This window comes from Corvus brachyrhynchos, unplaced genomic scaffold (genome assembly GCF_000691975.1).
Source record: "Corvus brachyrhynchos isolate BGI_N302 unplaced genomic scaffold, ASM69197v1 scaffold14, whole genome shotgun sequence".
In the NCBI taxonomy this organism is placed as follows: Eukaryota; Metazoa; Chordata; class Aves; order Passeriformes; family Corvidae; genus Corvus; species Corvus brachyrhynchos.
The window spans coordinates 9,265,796-9,271,696 of record NW_008239110.1 but is presented as its reverse complement, the minus strand read 5'-3'; the positions used below and the strand labels follow the sequence as shown (position 1 = coordinate 9,271,696).

The 5,901-nt window shown below is 33.8% G+C and overlaps 1 long non-coding RNA gene across 1 annotated transcript; it reads left to right on the top strand.

Annotated features, from left to right (window-relative positions):
- Positions 1-1,883: 1,883 nt before the first annotated feature.
- On the top strand, positions 1,884-4,916 carry LOC108447985. The gene is made up of 2 exons (XR_001863729.1): positions 1,884-2,012; positions 2,534-4,916. It is a non-coding gene; the product is annotated as an uncharacterized LOC108447985 (long non-coding RNA).
- Positions 4,917-5,901: the final 985 nt, after the last annotated feature.

Here is a 5,901-nt window from a genome sequence, read left to right as displayed (position 1 = left end):
GCCTACAAAGGGAATGTGAGTAAGCAAAGCTTGGATTATAGACCAGGCTGGTAATGCATAGTAAAGTAGAAAATGCAGTATTCACATATATATTCATGTATATACATGTGTTAATACAGGAGTAGAGAAAAAACCCTCCTTGTCAGCTGACTACTTACCAATGTGTTATTCTACAGTGGAAATTGTATGGTTTAAAGCCTTAAAAATTCCTTACTATTTTCATTGAAATAAATGTTAGAGAAGACAGTAGGGAACTCAAGGGCAACATTCTTTTTGAAGAGCCAGCAGGCAAAAATTGGATCAATTTGTTTAGTACAACATTATCTTTAAACTGATTATCCAGCATGCAAATATAGCAAACAAACTAACTAACAAATCTGGAACAAATTTAGTAATATATTAAGACTAAAAAAGTCTAAAATCCATTCAATTTATCAAACCCTTACCAGACAATAGAAATGTTGATTCGAGTGAAATGGATTCTGCCCCTCTGCTGAGCAGTATGAGGTACATGGCTCTTGCAGCTGGCAAATGAAGAACAAATCAATGATGTTGAAATGAAACCTATCTTAAATATAACTATGTTATTGATACACACCAGTGTTCAAACAGGTCATAATGCAGTCATCTATCACAAGGTATTTACTCTGTAGCAATGTTTTGTTCTGAAAAAAAATCTTTTCAAGGGCTGATCTATAGATTTTATCTCCTAATACCTGTAAGTGTTTCACTATCCAAAGTCATGGACAGTCATTTTGACAGTAAGTATTTTTAAAAATTATTATTTTATTTGCTCATAAGACAAACAAACAAACAAACAAACCCATGGGAAATTGTATGTGTGTGACTTCCAGAAATTATTGTTTTTGCCATTATGCCCTGATGATTTCACAAGAGTGACTATTTCACAGGATGTGTTTTACAGAAAGAAATTGCTTCCTAAGCTGTGTAAGTTTCATATGTACCTTTTACATGGCAAACAGTGACAATCAAAAGATTTGATAATAGGTAAATAAAATGGGGGTAAAAAAGGAAAAAGTACCTACCAGGTGTGGGGGAGTTGTGTTTTTTTCCAGTGGAATGAGACTGACCCTTGAATCTTCCATAAGACACGGCAGAATTATCAAAGACTAAAACGTATTTTCAGCCCTACCCCTTTTATATAACTTATGCTTATTAGCTTGAACTAGAAGAATCCTTTTAATCAATCTTATTTCAAAACCATACAGATTTAAGACATATTAATCAGCATTGCAGATCAACTCTCAAAATATCATGTTATGGAATTTGATTGTTATTAAGAAATAAAGATACTGTGATTTACTGTTTCATTTTTTGCAAATATCTACTCAGAAAACTTCTCCCATTATTTTAGGTGTCAGACTATTCATGAACAGTCTGATATACATTCTAATGTTTTAATTCAATATCTTTATTCACAATATGCAAGCCAAACATTTTTTTGCATTTTTTTTTGCATTTTGTTGGATATAACATGACACAATCCATGACGCTAGGTCAGCAAAGTTGTGTTTTTTCTCACTTCCTAGTTACATGAGGGAATAATTAAAAACCAGATACAGCCATCTTTAAAAGCTGATGTGCCTCACTGTAATTAGAAGCTGAGTCTTCTAGGTTGAAGGTACTTCCTTATTGGTGACATCTTACAAACAAGACAAGGGCTCCCAGCTTTTACCTAATCTAATATTCTATGGTCATTCTTTTTGTGTCATTTTTCCAGGTGCCTTTTTGCAGATTTCTGAGTCTGTATAAGCTTTTACTTCTACAAAAATTAATAAAACTGCTGAAAATACATGGAACAGATGATTTACAAATGTATCTGAAGTTATGTAAATGCTAATTCATTTTTATAGTGTATGTAATGAATTCTACCAATAGCAAACTAAATTCTATATTTCTTTGTAAAAATAATAACTAAGAATTACTTTGTTTTCCTGTTCAGATGCTGTAGTGTAAGTCCTTTTGAACCACCTTTATGGACCTTTAAAATGGTATGTTGGTATCAAAAGAGTTTGTGTATTTTTGTAACACAAGTTTATTGGTTTTCATGAAAACACATGTGGGCGACAGTTTTAAATAATATCAGTCAAGAGCTTTGCTCATATTTTTGGGTCAGGATCAAGTGCAGAGTAGAACAGAGAGTTTTTTAGTGCATTTTAGTCAAGAACAGAAACTCCAAACAAGAAGAAAGCACCTGGTTGTGTCATTCTCTCACCTAAATTGTCTAAATGTATTCAGGAGAACATTTTGACACAAAACTTGCTTTTTAATATAACGGTATTTTGTTTTCACCTTACCCCAAATTTGCTTTCCTTTTGCAGCTGTTATGCTGCTGTTGTCAAAATAGAAAATGCCTAAAATAATAATAAAACCAGATATTATTTTTAAAGAGGAAATATATTTGATTGACATCTGAAATATTATAGAGGTATCTCTATAAATACAAATAGATACAAGTCTTGAAAAATATGATTCAGCTGTGTCATTTCTCTGTGTTTCTCTTCTCCCCTAGAGAATGAACTTTGGATTTACCCTCTGGAATACAGTGCTGGGAAAGCTCAGGAACTATCATCTTCTATCCTGAAGTCCAAAAAATCTGTAACATCCATGAAGCACAGAAGCAATGCTTCTAAAGAAAAATCTGCATTCTGGTGGAAAACTTATTTAATTTTTTTTTTCAAACACCACATGTACACAGTTCCCATGCCGCAGTCTATTACATAGAGGCAAAGTTTTTGAAATGAAAATGTCTGACAGAGTAAAGATCTCTGATCAAGGGCTTATTTCAGGGATTTTAATGTGCTGAGAATTAAGAGGTTGCATTGGCTAAAAAGGCAGAGCTGTCACTCCCTCTCTTTGCAATATCAGACCATTCTTTAGGCATTTCTTAGACCATATGTGGCTTCAACAACCTTATCTTAGTATAAAAATCTGAGATCACTGAACAAAAATTAGAGTCCAAGCTTAGATAAGGGTAACACTTCCAGAGATCAATCAACTAGTCCATTATATAGTGTGTGAAGCTAAAGAAATTATAGTCATAGATCAAGGCTGGGAAAAAAAGTATTAATGAATTTACAATCAGTGTGGTTGATAAGACCTTTTTAGCAGTGTTACCTAAACAAACACAGAAAAAGTCAACTGAAGCTTTTTATTTGAATATGGATTTAATATTTCATGTGATGTTAACTGATACCAATATTTTGGTATGTGTTTAGGCATAACTCAGTAAAGAGATTCTGGGCTTATCCATCTCCTGTAGCCAAAGATATTATGCTCTTCAGGAGTCTTGGCTGTTACAGCATTTCTACCAATTCAGTACACATATCATTTCATTCTGCAAATATACAACATAAGAAAAAAGTGGGAGAAAATTAATAGTGACTGAAAGAATCCTAAGTAGTCCATGAATAACTAAAGTGGGGAATTGGTGAAATTGTCATAGTCATCAGAGGGTAAAGCTCTAAATGGTTTTACAAGGAAAGCAGTGAGAGAATATGGCAACCAGTTTTAAAATGTAACCACAAAAATTGCTGAACAAGGATGTTTGGAGTGATTGCTTAGATGAGATCACTCTGGAAAATCCTTTAACCATCTTAAGAAATAAAATTGCAAATAGTTTTTTTCTCTTTGTTTAAAGTCCTATAAAAAAAAATAGATAAAAATGCCCACCCAGCACACTGTTATGATTAAATAAAATGGACATACTTTTTTATATTGGACACTTTTTCTTACACAAAATGCAAATTCATGAACTGAACAGCTGCATGAAAAATATATTTTTGTATATATTAGCCCTATAATTATTAGTAAATGCATATTGTGTTTTGTGTGTGTTCCATCTATATGTGTAGAATATTATGGGCTTTATATACTAGATATATAGCTTGCATATGAAGCATGAATTTATATGTCAGGAGACATGGAACTGAGCAGTACAGATCAGGTAATACAAGAGAAAAGTTACCTTACTGTGGAGTCTCCTTGCTCATGATATTTTGCCATCTTTTGGTCCTCACAACCTGTCAGCTCCCCACTCTAAATCTCTGGCTGTAGAGGTTAGGTGATAAGGCAGGCTATCCACTGCTTTTCTTCACCTACTTGTATTTTTAAGGCAGTGTCAGTAAGGGGAAATGTGGGTTATGCACGTGGAAACACAAAGGAGAGAATTTTGTGCATCATTTTAGCTTCTTGCTGCTTTATTTTTATTTTGTCCTTTTGTGTGTGTTCATATAAGACCACTAAAGGGATTTTAGGCTATGACTGTCAGAGAAATTTATATTTCCAGAGAGGATGCTAGATATAAGAAATAATTAGAATGTAAGAAAACTAAATCGAAACAGATTCATTTGCAAAGAAGCAACCAAAGCTGTCAAACGACAGCCTTCACAGAATCATCTGTGAAACATTCACTTTGAAGTTCACCAGCAAATGAAATAATAGTCTGTTAAGGGGATTGTGATTTAGCCAAGGGTGTGCTGGCTTGCTGGTGACTGACATCTGATAAGCAGTAAAACTGCACTACACTTCAAGTGGTGGGTTCTTGCTTTCAGTCTGATGAGGTTATCCTATAGCCAAGTCACTTCATATTTCTCTTTTCTGCTACTCTCAGACTGAAAAGCTGCAAGGTTTGTTCTTACTCTCTTAATCCTGGAAATGAAATTTTTGGGGAGGATGTGCAGATGTAACACATAAGAAAGAGTTTTAATTTCATGTAATTTCTTGTATATTTTAGAAGAAGTTTAAAGACCTGTCTGTTCTGCAATTACTCTTGACAGAGTATGACAATAAAAAGTTTCATGAGGCCTACCAGAGAGAAAGAAACTAAACTGAAAGGGGCTTAAGTTCTTCTAAGCACTCACAAAAAAAAAAAACAAAAAAACAAAAAAACAAAACAGGAATACAGTGATTGTGTGGCTTTTTGTCAGGGTGAGGAAAAATGATTTATGTGTTTACACTACAATCAAGAACGTTTTCATCACTTGTGTAATACAATGTTATCTCGATAAACTATTCTGTGAACTTAGCAGAAGAACATACCTTTCAGTGAAAAAGTTAGTAACTTTAACCAAGATGTCACCTGAGATGTCAAAAAGAAAGTCGGGATGTGTCTCTTTTAAAATAGTGTCAATTTAATTTGTCTGTGAAGTTAGTTGGAAAAAAATGTATCATTCAGAATAAAAATGGATTCAATTCTATCAGTCAAGGGTCTAAAACCAAAATCTAATGCAATTTTGGCTTTTTACTTAGGAAAACAAAATTAAATTGAGGTTTTGTACCACTCGAAACATGGTACCATAAGTCTCATGTCTAAAGTTATCCAGAACGCTTTCACCATAGCCTCTTTAGGTCAGCCCTGCAGGACATTTCCACAGTGCTTGTATCCATGTAGAAATCTTTTCTTCTTTTCTGAGGTGGTAAAAGTATCAGACATGCTATCATTAAAAAATATTAATGCAAAAATGCAAGTACTGAATTGAATATGAGTTGCTGCTATTGTACGACTCTTGAAACCAGGTCATGCCCTTCTACAGAGAAAACAAGTTTACCTGTGGGTAGATTTGTCAAATGCTTTAGGTATGTTCAATTCTTGAACACAGGGGTACTTTGGTATAGACAAAATCTTCATTTGACTAAACAACTTCAATCTTGTCGGTTATCATGGTAAGGATGAGAATTTTCTCGTCCTGTGTTGTTTGCATAATAAGACTGAAAGGTGCATTTCAGGAGTCAGTGAACATTTCCCGGGAGATAGGTTATCACATAAGATGAGCTCTCTAACAATTTTGATACTAAAATTTCTATAAATTTTAACTAGCTTAGGCTTTTCCATCCTCCACTTATCTTCCTCTCAAACACATACCCTGTTGGTATACTTTC